Source organism: Ammospiza nelsoni, chromosome 2, assembly GCF_027579445.1.
Source record: "Ammospiza nelsoni isolate bAmmNel1 chromosome 2, bAmmNel1.pri, whole genome shotgun sequence".
NCBI classification, from domain to species: domain Eukaryota; kingdom Metazoa; phylum Chordata; class Aves; order Passeriformes; family Passerellidae; genus Ammospiza; species Ammospiza nelsoni.
This window is the reverse complement of record NC_080634.1, coordinates 91,201,887-91,214,421: the sequence shown is the minus strand read 5'-3', so window position 1 is coordinate 91,214,421 and position 12,535 is coordinate 91,201,887. Positions and strand designations below refer to the sequence as shown.

Below are 12,535 nucleotides of genomic sequence, written 5' to 3'. Positions count from 1 at the left end.
CGGATTGCCCTCTGCCTTTCTCCATTGAATGCGGAGGGAGCTGAGACTTGGCCTACACACTAACTAGTATATGGCTAAAGTTAGTGAAGATAAATCCCATCTGCAGTTAGTGCTGGATCTGATAACTCAACTGCTAAAGCTCCATTTGAACTGCAGGCATTGCTTTTAGAAATAGGTATCATGAACTTATTGGTATCAGATGTTGCCCATAAATGGCTAGTTCTAAAGGGAGGCCGGGGTGGGGGGAGGGATAGTAACCCCTTGATTGTGAAATTACATGATTACTAAATGAATATGATTCTTCAGCAGGCTGTTTTTAATGTCGGGGTTGTGTTTCTAATGAAGGAAAACATGTTGTATCACTGATCCATATCACAGTCCTCATGCTGTCTGCTATCAAGAGAAAGCAAGCTCTAAACTCAAGATCTATCAGATTTTTATTCATACCTGCAGAAATAAAACCATAAGGTTGTTCTTTTAAAAAATCAAAATAGTCTCTGTGCAGTGTATCTGATTCAAACCATATTGCTAGCAAGGTGGAACCTTGAAAACATTAAGATTTTTCAATGGTAAAAGTTAAAGATTAGAGGGCCCTGAGGAAACAGAACACATGGGCCAAAAGTTTTAAACCCAAATATTAAAGATAGCCAGCCAAGTCAAAACATTGGCATCTACATGAAGGGATTGTGAATTACAGTGGGACTGAGCACCCGCTGAGTCTACTTATTCCCTAGCACTTCTGAAAACTACTCCAATTTTAATTAAATAACTTCATGTGGATGAACTTACTTCAATTTTGTACAAAGGAATATTTATGCTCCTTGCTTTACTAGAAGAATCCCAAAAGGGTTTGGCCCCGTGTCTTTCTGCACCAGAATGGGAAAAACAATAAGAGAAGCCTTTGGTTCTGACAGAGGGGTTTTTTTCAGTTGAATCAGAACTAACCCCTCAAAAAACAAAACAAAACCAAGCAAACAAACAAATGAAACCACCAAAAAACAGAGTCCCATCACATAAGCCACCAGTGACTGATCAAAAGGACTTTGGAGAAACAGAAACCTACCACCATAGCTTCAGAAAATTTGAACTCAAAAGCTTATGATGGGCTCAGCCCCATCAGTTGCATAGTGAAAGATACCTCTGATTGCCACAGCTTCTGCCTCTCCACAATCCTGCCCCCCCAGGGGCTGACTTGGGAAGGGCATTGTGTTAAATTAGCTCAAGGAACTGTTCTCATTTTTGAAGTGTGAGAAAATTCTCAACACTGAAGTAATTTAGAAACCAAAGCTTGACTCCTTTGAGTGATAGGGATGCCCCAAAGATTATATAGTAAGAGAAAATAGGTGTCATATTTTAGGTTGAATTACAATCTTTATATCCCATCCCAACAGACACAAATTATTATCTGCTACTGTAGAGCTCAAAGCAGGTCTCCACCACCAATACCAGGAGGACCTTTGCTAAGCTAGAAGCTGTGACAGCAAAATGTGTCATGTGCCATTCTTCTAGATTTGCAGTCCTTGTGAGGTAAGGCATGAGGAATCCTCCATCTAAAAGGCATTGAGCAGCTGTTCTTCCATTACTGTTCATGTAGAAGTGGAGGAAAAATTTTACTTTCTTAGTTTAAAAAACTTTCTCAGCTGAAACCAGTAATTGTTATTTCTCAATATAACCACAATCCTGGGCTTCTCTACTGTTCCTGTCATTTGCTGGACAGTATGGCTTTGGATAAGGCACAAAAGACTTGTCTGTACACACCTGCTTAATTCACAGTATAGTGAGCCCATGATGCCAAACACAACATCAAGGATGCCAGTCTTAGCAAAAGGCACTTGAAATTCAAATACTGAGACAACTAACTTTTAAGACATGTAAACCCTTCAGTGGAACTAGTCATAACCCCTGCTAGCCTAACTCTTCCTAGGTGGCTAACAAACTGGAGTATGTCTCATTTTTTATGCCTACTCTTAGACATCCTAGCCTGACTATTAGAGGCTGTGTATTGCTCATAAAGCCAAAAATGCATTTTCCTTTCAGCACAGATAGAAATTGCCTTTCTTCACAATCATTGAAAAAGAGGAGCATTCCCAGAGCCGGGAATGAAAATCTATTCCTGTCTGTTGCTATACACATTATCTTTTCTTGTCAATAAAACCAGTTCAATGATGGTATGCTATTTCATTTTTTTCATGTGAAGTTTAGTTTTTATTTACAAGCCTTATTTTGATATTGGAATAAACTTGTGCTATTTTTAATTGCTGGTGCTCATAGGGTGTCAGGAAATGACATGGGACAGGAGTTATGAATCACACTTTCACCTCTGAAAATGCAAACCCTGATAAAATTTGACCAAGCAGCAGAATATTGATCAAGCAGTTGTTACTGTTGCTTGATTGTCTGGTATATGTAGTGGCCTGTGGCACAGCACAATTAGTAAGGATGAAGTCCTGGTCACCTTTCACTTAAAATTCCTTCTGCTGTGGAGGAAGTTTTTGCTCCATACAATAAACCAGGAAAGAGCACCTAAAATGTTGATTTCTGGCTATCTGGAGACTTCAGTGTTGAATTTTAAGGTCTAGGTTTTTCAAAACAATTAGTTGTTACTCTGCTAAGAAGGAATAGGCAATGCAGGTGGATGAATCCAATTTCCAAACTATGCAGGTGACATCAAAGGCATTTCAGATGTTTCACCAAAATAAAGAGGGAGTCAGAATCTGAATATTTCAGTATGGGCTTTAAGAATGAGGTCTTAAATATACAACAAATTTGGACTGGTAACTCTAGTTTAAGCCTTTATTTCCCCACTGGTGTCTGAAAGAAGTCAAAATCCCATGCAGGACTTGGTAGCCCAAACCCTCTCTTTTTGGGCTGGGCCTTAGTAGTAGCAATTCAGACTCAATTAATGTCGTCAACGCTTGGGCACCTAATCTGCCAAAATCGCTTGGGCAAATTTAGCCGGGCCATTTAAGCCACATAGGATTTGTCACACACAGAAGTGGCATCCAAAGGCATTGGACAATCTGCACTGAAAAAATAAATACAGTTTGAATGGCTCATGCAAATACAGTTTTTACTAGCCAAAGGCTACAGTACCATTCCATGACTTGAGGTATGGACAGAAAGATTTCTGTGCTTCTTTGGTACTCCCTGCCAACATGCATGTACAGAAGACCTAAGTAAACACAATAAAATTGGTACGTGCACTTGAAGACTTAGCTCACATTCTGTACCTGTAAAAGAAATGCAGAAGCAGAAATAAGGAAAACTTCAAACCTAAAGAAAAACTTACATCCTGTTCAGCAGAAACGCCTGCATTGTCTAATTCTAACTTGAAGCCCTAGAGGTAGCAAGACCTAAAGTGAGGCAGGCACCTGTAGAGACTGGATGTAACCTTCAATGAGCTCAAACATTGTGGAGAGTCTCTTTTTCTTTTTGCTGCTCGTGCCACAGGCCTGGGGTGCACAGTCTCCTACTGATCTGGGCAACTAATGCAGTGACTTAACAGAACTGGGGTGGCCAAGTCAGATGCCTCCCATCTGGATGAGGACAGAGGCGTGACCGAAGTGCCCTGTCAAAGGGGCAGCATCATAATTTAATGTTAAAAATTAGCATATGCTCAAAAATTTTGGAAACAAAAAGCTTCCTGGGATACTAAAGGTTCTAAAGCAGCAGAATGGGGGCCCTGTTCATTTATAAAACATAGCAGCTGGCTGGGGCCCTTCCCTGACCTCCCTGCAAAGGGAAAGAAGTCAAACTTGCTGGGCTAAGAGGTCCTCTCCTTCTACTCTCAACTCTGTCAGACTCTGCTGGAATTTATTCATTCCCCCTCCCTAAAAATATAGCGGTAGCTCTTCCAGATCTTCACAGCTACAACGACACAATAAAACCGCAAAGCTGGGGGGAGCTCCTGGAGGATAACCCCGGCCGGGTTTCAGAGCACCTTTCGGGCCGGTTTCATGCGCAGGATGTGCTCCCTTCCCCATGCGGGGGCACCTCCTCGCTGCCCGGAGCGCAGCCCAGCCCAGCCTGGGTGCCCTGCGCCCGGCCCGGCCCGCTCCTCCCGTTAGATGGCGCTACAGACTTTGCAACCACGTGTGCGGAGGCGAGGGGGGAAGAATCGCAACACTAATAAAAGAAATAAGCCTCGTTCTGTCCGAAACGCGGGGAGTCGGCCTGGGGGAAGCGGCGCCCAGCGTCGGGATGCCCCTTTCCCTTTCCTGCCCGGGGTTGCCGGCAGCCCCGCGGCGGCTGCCGGGGCTTGGCTCTCGGGAGCCACCAGGGCAGAGCTGGGGGCTCGGGAGCCAGCAGGGCGAAGCTGGGGGCTCGTGGCGGAGCCGTCCTTCCTACCGGGAGAACATCCTGTCAGGAACGGGCAGGAAGCGCCGGCCGGTTCCCAGCCGGGGAGCTGAGCGAAACCCACGGGTAGTCTCCCATCCCTCCCTGTATTATTTCTCCTTTCCAGGAAGGTGCTCGTGCCATGTCCACAGCCTGCTTGGGTTCTGATGGCTGGGTGTTTGATCAGTCCCACTCTTCCCCCGAACACTTTTTTTTTTCTTATGGTAGTCCCGCGTTTCCCCTCGGTGTAGAACCCCGCGAGTTTCGGGCAGCCTGTCAGCGGCTGCCACGGGGCTCCGCCGGAGCGAGGCTGCCCAAGGTGCTGGCTCCGTCCCTCACCCATCCCGGCCGAGCACAGGAGAGAACAGGACCGTGTATGAAACTGCTTGTCCTGAACTCACTAAGTCCAGGACTTATGAGACAACGCTTCTCCGCCCGGTGCCCAGCCGAAAGGCGGCTGGTTGTGCCCAGCCCTGCCGCTAAGGCGATCACCTTAGGAAGGGGTTAGGGCTGTCCCGGCGCAAAGGCCACCGCCGCGCCCTCCTCCCGTGCCTGCCATCGGGCTGCGAACTTCCCGGTGGGGTAAGTTCTCCTTTAAGAAAGCGAACTGTTCCTTATGCATATTTAAGGCTGTTTGTCTGCGGTGCCCAGCTGACACGGGTCTGGAGGCTCACACGAGGGACCCGAGCTCTGGAGGAGTAAATCATCCCCACTTTAAACCCACCCTCTGCCAGGACTCCAGTTGGGAACTCCTTGCGTTGCTCTGAACACATGTAAGTCATAGAGGGGGAGAGGGGGGATGGGGGGGTCTGGGGAGATGGAAGAGGGAGACTGAGCCTATTTAGGGAGATTAGTAGGGTATTTTGGTAATTTCCATCACCAACACCCCCCTTCCCCCGAGTCATCCCCCCCAACAAAAAAGGAAAAAAACCTTGTCCTTGGATTTTAAAAACCAATTCAAAACAACTTATTACTATTATTATTTTTCGCCCAGCCTAGGGGCGCCTGCCCCTCTAAGCATGCCTGGATCCCTAAGATAGTGAGGTTTCCTGACTTCCTCCCTCTTTTTGTCCTGCACGAGAGCGCTTTGCTGGGCGCGCAAGTGTGCGTGTGAGGAGCGGAGAGCGGCGCCGGGAGGGTGCGCGGAGCCCTCGCTGCAGCCGGGGGCAGGAGGGGACCTCTCACGTCACCCGCGGATCAGAGGACTCCTCCGTCGCGCCGGGGGTGGCATCCCGGGCAGCCTCTTCAGCCCACAGAGAGCGAGGGGAGCCTTCCGGGCATGCGAGTGCCTCGGAAAAGCCCCCTCCGCAGCCAGGCGCCCTGCCGCCTCCGCGCGGGTGTGCTTCTGTACGGGTGTCAGAAACGCCACAGCGTATGCGAAGGTCAGGCTTGTGAGCTTCCACTGCAGCTCAAATGGGAAGGAGCAACTTTCAGTGCTCTGCTCTTAGTGGTTTCCTGCCTTTTAAAGTGAACTTGTTCGAGTGTGTTATTCAAAATGTGGTTCAGTAGTTATGCCTTCAAATTAAGTTGCTTCTCGGTCCTCATCGGGAAAAGCAGACATGTGTCCTCAATTGTATAGTATATATATATAAAAAATCTACTAGGTACTTTATGATTCCATCTGGAGAAATTAAAAGCCCAGAGCTGTAATGTTTATTCTTACATAGTTTACAAAAAAAGGGGGAAATGTGTGAGACACATGTCTCCAAATATAACCAAAGTGCTTTCCCTTCTGGTTAAAAAGTTGCATGCAAATGTTTTCATTTTAACACTCCCTGCCACCTGTACTTCTCAGGGAAACTTTTCTTGGCGTTAGTGACGAAGCACCAGTAGTACTTATTAATGAATTAATTATTATTATGGCTGCTGAATTGACTTAAAGTGCTTTGGAGGCGAAACTGATCCATGTTAATCAGTTACAATTAATTGTGTTTCAGCTGCTGTGTCAAGCACAGTTTCAAAGACGAGGGGGAGAAGGCTGTGCATGGGATGTAGGGAAGGGGGTGATCCGGAGACTTCCCGGCCCCTCGCTCAGAGATGTCCTCTTGGATTGCAGAAACCCGCGTAATGTTGTCCCGGTGCCCGCGTCAGGTCACACAAAGGTGCGAAGGGCAACTTAGGTGACAAACTCCTCTTTCTCCTACCAAAAGCTGCAAAGATTAAGAGGGTCTAGGATTGAGGAGCGCAGCCCCGCATGGAGATTTCCCTCAGGAGTTCGCATTACGGGGAGGGCAGCGGGCGTGGGCTTTGCTGTGCCGTCCCTGCTTGGCCGCTTTGCTCAGGGCTTTTGTGTCGGCGGCGGAGACAAGGAGGCAGCGGTGGGCAGCGAGGGATCCACAGAGTCCTCTCGCGGGGGGGCGACTGCGGCCAGGAGCATCTGGGGAGAGGGAAGCGGGCGAAGAGGAGAAAATAGCTCCCCGAGGGGACAAGCGACAGCTGGGCCGGGCTCTGTGAATGCCAGGGAGACCAGAGGGACGGCCGCAGGGCCGAGGGCAGGAGAAGCCGGGTCGCGCACACGGGCAGCCGAGGGGAGGGCTATTCCCTGCCGGGACCGGGGTGCTGGGGGTGCCGGGCGGGCTCAGCGGGGAGAGCTGGGGGCGAGCAAGGCCAGGGAGAGGCGCTGAGGCAGCCGGGCAGAGCCTGGTGGAGCTCCCCGGGCCGCTGTGCCGAGGGGAGGCCCCAGGGCCGCCGTTGGGGCAGCGGGGCACAGGGGCGGCCCGGCCGTGCGTGCCCAGCGCTGAGACTGCGGGGCAGCGTCCCCTCCGCGGGGCAGGAACGCGAAAGCGGAGCGGGCACCCCCTCAGCTGCACCGGGCCGTGGCTGGGGGCGACCTGGCTGTGCCGGGGACCGCGCACCGGCTGCCCGCACCCCCAGGGCAGACAAACTTGCCGTCTTTTGCCAGGGAGATGGGATTTTCCACAATGATAACGACCCCCCCTCACAGAAGTTAGGGGCGGGAGAGAGGGAGAACTGGAGGTTCTCCCCGGGCTGGGCGCTTCACCCTTGCCCTGCCTGCCCCTTGGCCTCCGGCCGCGGCGGGGGGTGAGCCCGTCCCGGGCGGCACCAGGCATCATCAAGTACTGCTTGTCCTTAGAGATTTACGCTTCGCAAAAGTAAAGCTCTCCCCCGCCTCAGCTTCAATGTGACTTTTTTTTTTTTTTTTTTTTTTTTTTTTTTTTTTTTTTTTTTTTTTTTATGTCAGTCCGCAGAAAGGCAATTGGGAAACTCTATTCCCTCCCATCCTCTCTGGAATTGTGTTGCTGGGATTTTTTTGCGGTCTGATTTTTTTTTTTCCTTCTCTCACTCCAACTCTTTCTCAAAGACTCCCCTTTCCTCCCTCCCTCTCTCTCTTTTTTTTTTTTTTATTATTCCTTCATCATCCCATTGACTCTACTCAGCTTTTGCTTAAGACGAGCAAGGGAAAAAGCAAACCACTCCACCCTGTATGTGCAAACGGACCTTTCTTGGAGAAAAGTAAAACAAACAAAACCCCTTTTACCTGCAATAGAAGATAGTGTACAAAATTATGCGTTCCCCCCCCCCCCCCCTCCCGCCCCGTTCTATATAGAATGCAGCTAAAATTAATTTAAAACTGTGGGAAGAGATGCGTTTTCCACTTGTGAACGTAACAGCTAAGGTCGATCGGGTGGACAGGACACCTCGTTCCTGCTCCTCACGGGTGGGATCGCTCTCTCCAGCTGGGATAGGTAGTGTTGCAGGTCTCGCAGAGATGCAGGATGCAAATCTTCGGTTTTCGTGTATCACAAAAGCAGGCTTCGTTGGAAGAAACACCCATATTAACCAACTTTCTCCCTCTCCCTCCCTAGTTTTATTTATTTTCCTTGGATGCGGGACCGAGGTGGTAAAAACCAAACAAAAGCACTTGCGTTTGTGCCGGCACTTTGTCGTCGGGGCAGCACCCGCATTAGATTATTGCCGGGGATTTATTTGCATGCAGCTGCAAACCCACAACCCGGCTGCTGACCGCTGCGCATAAAGGGCTGCCGGGGCCGGCCCCTGCCCGGCCGCCGCGGCTCCCGGTGGGAACACGGCCCGGGGGCCGGGGCTGGGGGAGGATTTGGGAGTGGGATTGCTCCCGACACGGCCCGGGGGGATGGTGGCAGAGCCGACAGCAGCAGGGTCCCCAGCGCACGCAGAGGCTGCAGGTGCGGGGGATGGGGGAGGCGGGGGAGGCGCTGCCCGCAGCCCCCTCCCCGCCACCCGGCTCGCCCCAAAGGCAGCCGCAGCTCCCACTGGCCTTGCTCACAAGCACATCCGAGAAAAGCTTTTCCTAATGCCTATGTCCCGGGGATAAAAAAGCACCGGTGGAGGATCCTCGGGATTTCTCAGAGCTATTTTCAGTGCTTTGAAATTTGTAGCAATGTTGATGCTCTTTTTCCCCCCCTCTTCTCCCCTTTCTTCGGCCCAGCAGCGTTTGGCAGCGTTTGACGAGGGAGCTATTAACCTTTGAAGCAGGGGCTTTAGGTTCAAACTACCTCCTTCGCAACCCGCTGTATGCCTCTCCCCTCCCCACACAGAGGCACCATGCGAGGATGGATTTGGCTGTATGGGATCGATGTAAATGTCTCCTCAGGCCTCCTTCTACCTCAGGCTGTGCTACCAAGTCTCCTTCATCTTCTCCCGGAGAACCCGGTGAAGGCGCAGGGTTCCTGGAGCTTGAACTGGGGCCCCTCCGAGCAGGTTTTTGCTCCGAGAGGGAGCAAAACTTGCCTCAGAAGCGGGGCCGGCTCGGGAACGAGCCCCAAGTCCCACGGCAGCGCTGCCGTGGTCTGGCCCGTGTCTCCCTCCGTGAGGGGAAGGAGGGGGTCAAATCAGCCATCCACAAACTTAAGGGGACTTCTGCCCATCCCTCCCTCTGCTCCGACGGCCAGCATGGGACTGTAGGAGAAGGGCAAGAAAAACTGAGTTCGGGGAACTTAATTATTTGTCAGAGGAAAAAGCTGTTCCCACTCCATGCAGCTCCCTCGACTGGGCGTGAGCAGGGGAGGCCCCTCCGGGCTTTTCTGCCAAAGACAGGGGGCTACGGAGCGGGAGCTGCCAGGCAGGGAGGGCAAGGTCGGGAAACCTGCCCCGAGGGAGAGGCTGGAAGGGCAATGGGGATGCACACAGACACACAGAGGGTCACGTTCGGCCCTCGCATCCCCACAGTGGTGCACGGAGATGCGCTGAGGGGCCGGGGGCGGGCACGGCCGGAGGGCAGCCCACCCAACCGAGCTCCCCCAGCGCGGCCCGGTCGCGGTAGGGACCCAGCCGGGCTGCGCTGGCACAGGAGGAGGTGCCTCCAACCCCATGCCCCCAAAAAACTGGGGAATAGCAGGCTGGAGTGCATGTGCAAATTGGGATGCACCTGTGGGCTGCAGTGGGCAGCGTTTGTGGGGAGAAGCTCAATAACACGAGTGGCCAGGGAAAGGCAGGAAGGGATGGAACCATTCGCTGACTCCTCGCGGAGCGAGGGAGTGTTGTCATCTTTGTTTTGGTTGTGTTGTTTTGTTTTGCAGGAGATTGGGACAATAGCTGGAGTGGATTATTCATTCCCGTAGGGCAATACTTCCCTGTATGGGCTTCAGGATGCAGTTGGAAGCTTGGGAACAAAGCGGGCATCGAATGTCAAGGTAACTGGTCCCCTTCCTTTGTTTATGCTATTGTTAATGACGGGGCTCACTCAGCCCTGGCCTCAGCCGTGCTGTATGGCATTAATATTGACTTGAGAGAATAGGCCGGGCAATTAAAACCCAAACCTAGAACAACAGCAGCATCCAGCCCAAGCCCAGTTCTTCAGGTAAAACATGCCTCTTCGGGGCTACTGAGAGTGATATAGTAGTCTTGCCTGGTATTCACAGAAACACACACACCGTTCATAAAATTAAACACATCCCTATACAGCATTAACACGTAGGGGAGACACTGTAACCCTGTCCTTCAGTACCAAATCAAAAGGGAAAGGGCACTATTTTCAAATACCCACTTATTAGCATGAGGGAATTCTCATCAGAATAAAAAAATCAAAGAAACTAATAAAATATAATTTTAATTTTGATAATCTAAAACCAGTAGAAACCTGAGCATTTATTGACTAATTTTCTTCTTCTCAAGGTAGCGGATGGTATTTAAAGTTCAACATTTCACACAGCTCCTTGTTTAGTTTAATTTTCTCAACAATCTAGACAATATCAGCAATGTGGGTTAAAAAAATTTAGTACACATCTGAATATGGATCTGCATAAAACAGAGAAGGCAAGAGAACTGAGGAGAGAATGTCTTATTATTTTAAGAAGAGAAGGGAGTGCATGTTTGCATGTGTGTGTGGATGCATGTGCGTGTGGATGCATATGTGTGAGAGTGAGAAACAAATGGAGAGATTTGCACCTTGCATTTGATCTGTAGCTTTAGTGTGGACTCTGAAACAAATATCTATTATATTTCTCTGAAAAATATCCCACTCAGGCAGAGAGACCCCTGTTTTGAATGAGAGCTCCAGGTGATGAAAGAAATTTATGTTATTCCAGAACAATTCTTTATCAACACTTTTTTTTTTTTTTTTTTTCTAGAAAGATTAATTTCATCTCTCCTATCCTGGGCCCATTTTCTGTCAGTGAAGGGGTATAATAATGATCAATTCCCAGCACTTCTCATATCTTTTCTACTTGGTAAATATTTGTAATGTTTTGAATGTAGAAGGGAGGTGAAGAGATGAGCCCAATCTCAGCTTCAGAGGATTCTCATGAGTACTCACACAGAGAGAGGAAAAGTCCAAACAACCACACCAACCTGTTCAGAAGACCCTCCAGCCCAAAACTCTACAGTCATGCAGTTAGTTTTTGTATTTTATCTGCCTGCTTGGTGAAAGGGTCTGCATACATCAGGCTGTCTGGGTTTATGCGACCAGCTCCAGGTGTACACTAGTACTCCAGTTGAAAATGGAACCTGGAGCTGTTGAGCAAACAACTCCTGTTTGACTGTAGTGTGGACTGAATGCTGTCTAGTCAGCTGTATGGAGCAGTGGCAGGGAAGCAGCTCCAAGTATTTCCAAAACTAATAACAAAAAGGTTACTATATATAAAATGTTTATACAGCCCACATTCCCTCAAGTTGTTTAAATTTCGGTTTGATGCATATAAATATAGCAGACATACCCGGTTTCCCATTAGCCAGTCCCTGCTTTTTAAAATCAATTCATTTCAGTTTGAAAGAATGGCCCCATACTCAAGACAGTCAACAATCCTTTGACTTTCTCCACTCACTGTGGACCTCAGGAAGAAACAGCATCTGTCTTTGTCATTTCACATGCGTACCGCAGTGCCTTGACATTGTGCTTTAAGAGCAGGCCTACTACCAGGGAAAGGAACAGTCCCCAGCTGGTTCCCGCTTTCTAATCCATTTTCCCCTTTCTCATCTTAGGATCCTTTTGAGGAAGAAATAGTTCTGCTAGCACCCCATGCCTGGACTTCGGAGGGCATGGAGCAGTGGTCTGATATGAAAGCACTGTCCCTGCAAATGGAAACTCTCCTCTGCCTTGCAAGAGAAGCAGCGAAGGGACACTCGAAGTAACCGAGCATCTGGCATCAAGCCTGACAATCCACTTCACACTATGTGAAGGAAAGTTTGTTCCAAACCACATACTTTGTGGTGCTCAATACTAGTGTCAAACTGGTTTGAACTGTCCCAAGTCTAAAATAAAGATCTCCATTGTGGTATGACAGTGAGCTTGTCTTGCTAAACTTTCCCTGTTTATGTTGGAGGTACAGAGCTGGTGTAATGCTGTCTTTTCAATCATGGATGGGCACAATAGGAACAATTCAGAAAAGTTCTGTTTAGCTTTTCCCCCCTTGTAGTTGAAAAAATGCAAGATATCAGAAACAAGCCTATGTTTGAAGGTACAGTTTTCAACATGTGAGTGGGAAACATATGTACTGGCACTATTCGACAGCTCTGTAAGGGCTGTGCTTGAATTTTGGCTTTTAATCTCAACTTTGTTAGAGAGCGATGCAAAATGGAATGGAACCTGATTATTTGTGCTATAGCCTTGTGATGCTCATCCTATAACTGTTGGGGAGAGAAGCAAAACACCCTGCTAAAGCTTTGGGTGAGCCTGAGTTTCAGGGGGACTCTAGTCTTCGCAGGTTCTCACTTCACTGCCTTTCTTCCCCCAGTATTTGTTATACGGGATTTTTTTTTTCTG

The 12,535-nt window shown here is 49.1% G+C and overlaps 1 long non-coding RNA gene across 1 annotated transcript; it reads left to right on the top strand.

Annotated features, from left to right (window-relative positions):
• The first annotated feature begins 4,880 nt into the window (after nt 1-4,880).
• On the top strand, nt 4,881-12,050 carry LOC132070125 (uncharacterized). The gene is made up of 3 exons (XR_009417886.1): nt 4,881-5,108; nt 9,855-9,968; nt 11,755-12,050. It is a non-coding gene; the product is annotated as an uncharacterized LOC132070125 (long non-coding RNA).
• Nucleotides 12,051-12,535: the final 485 nt, after the last annotated feature.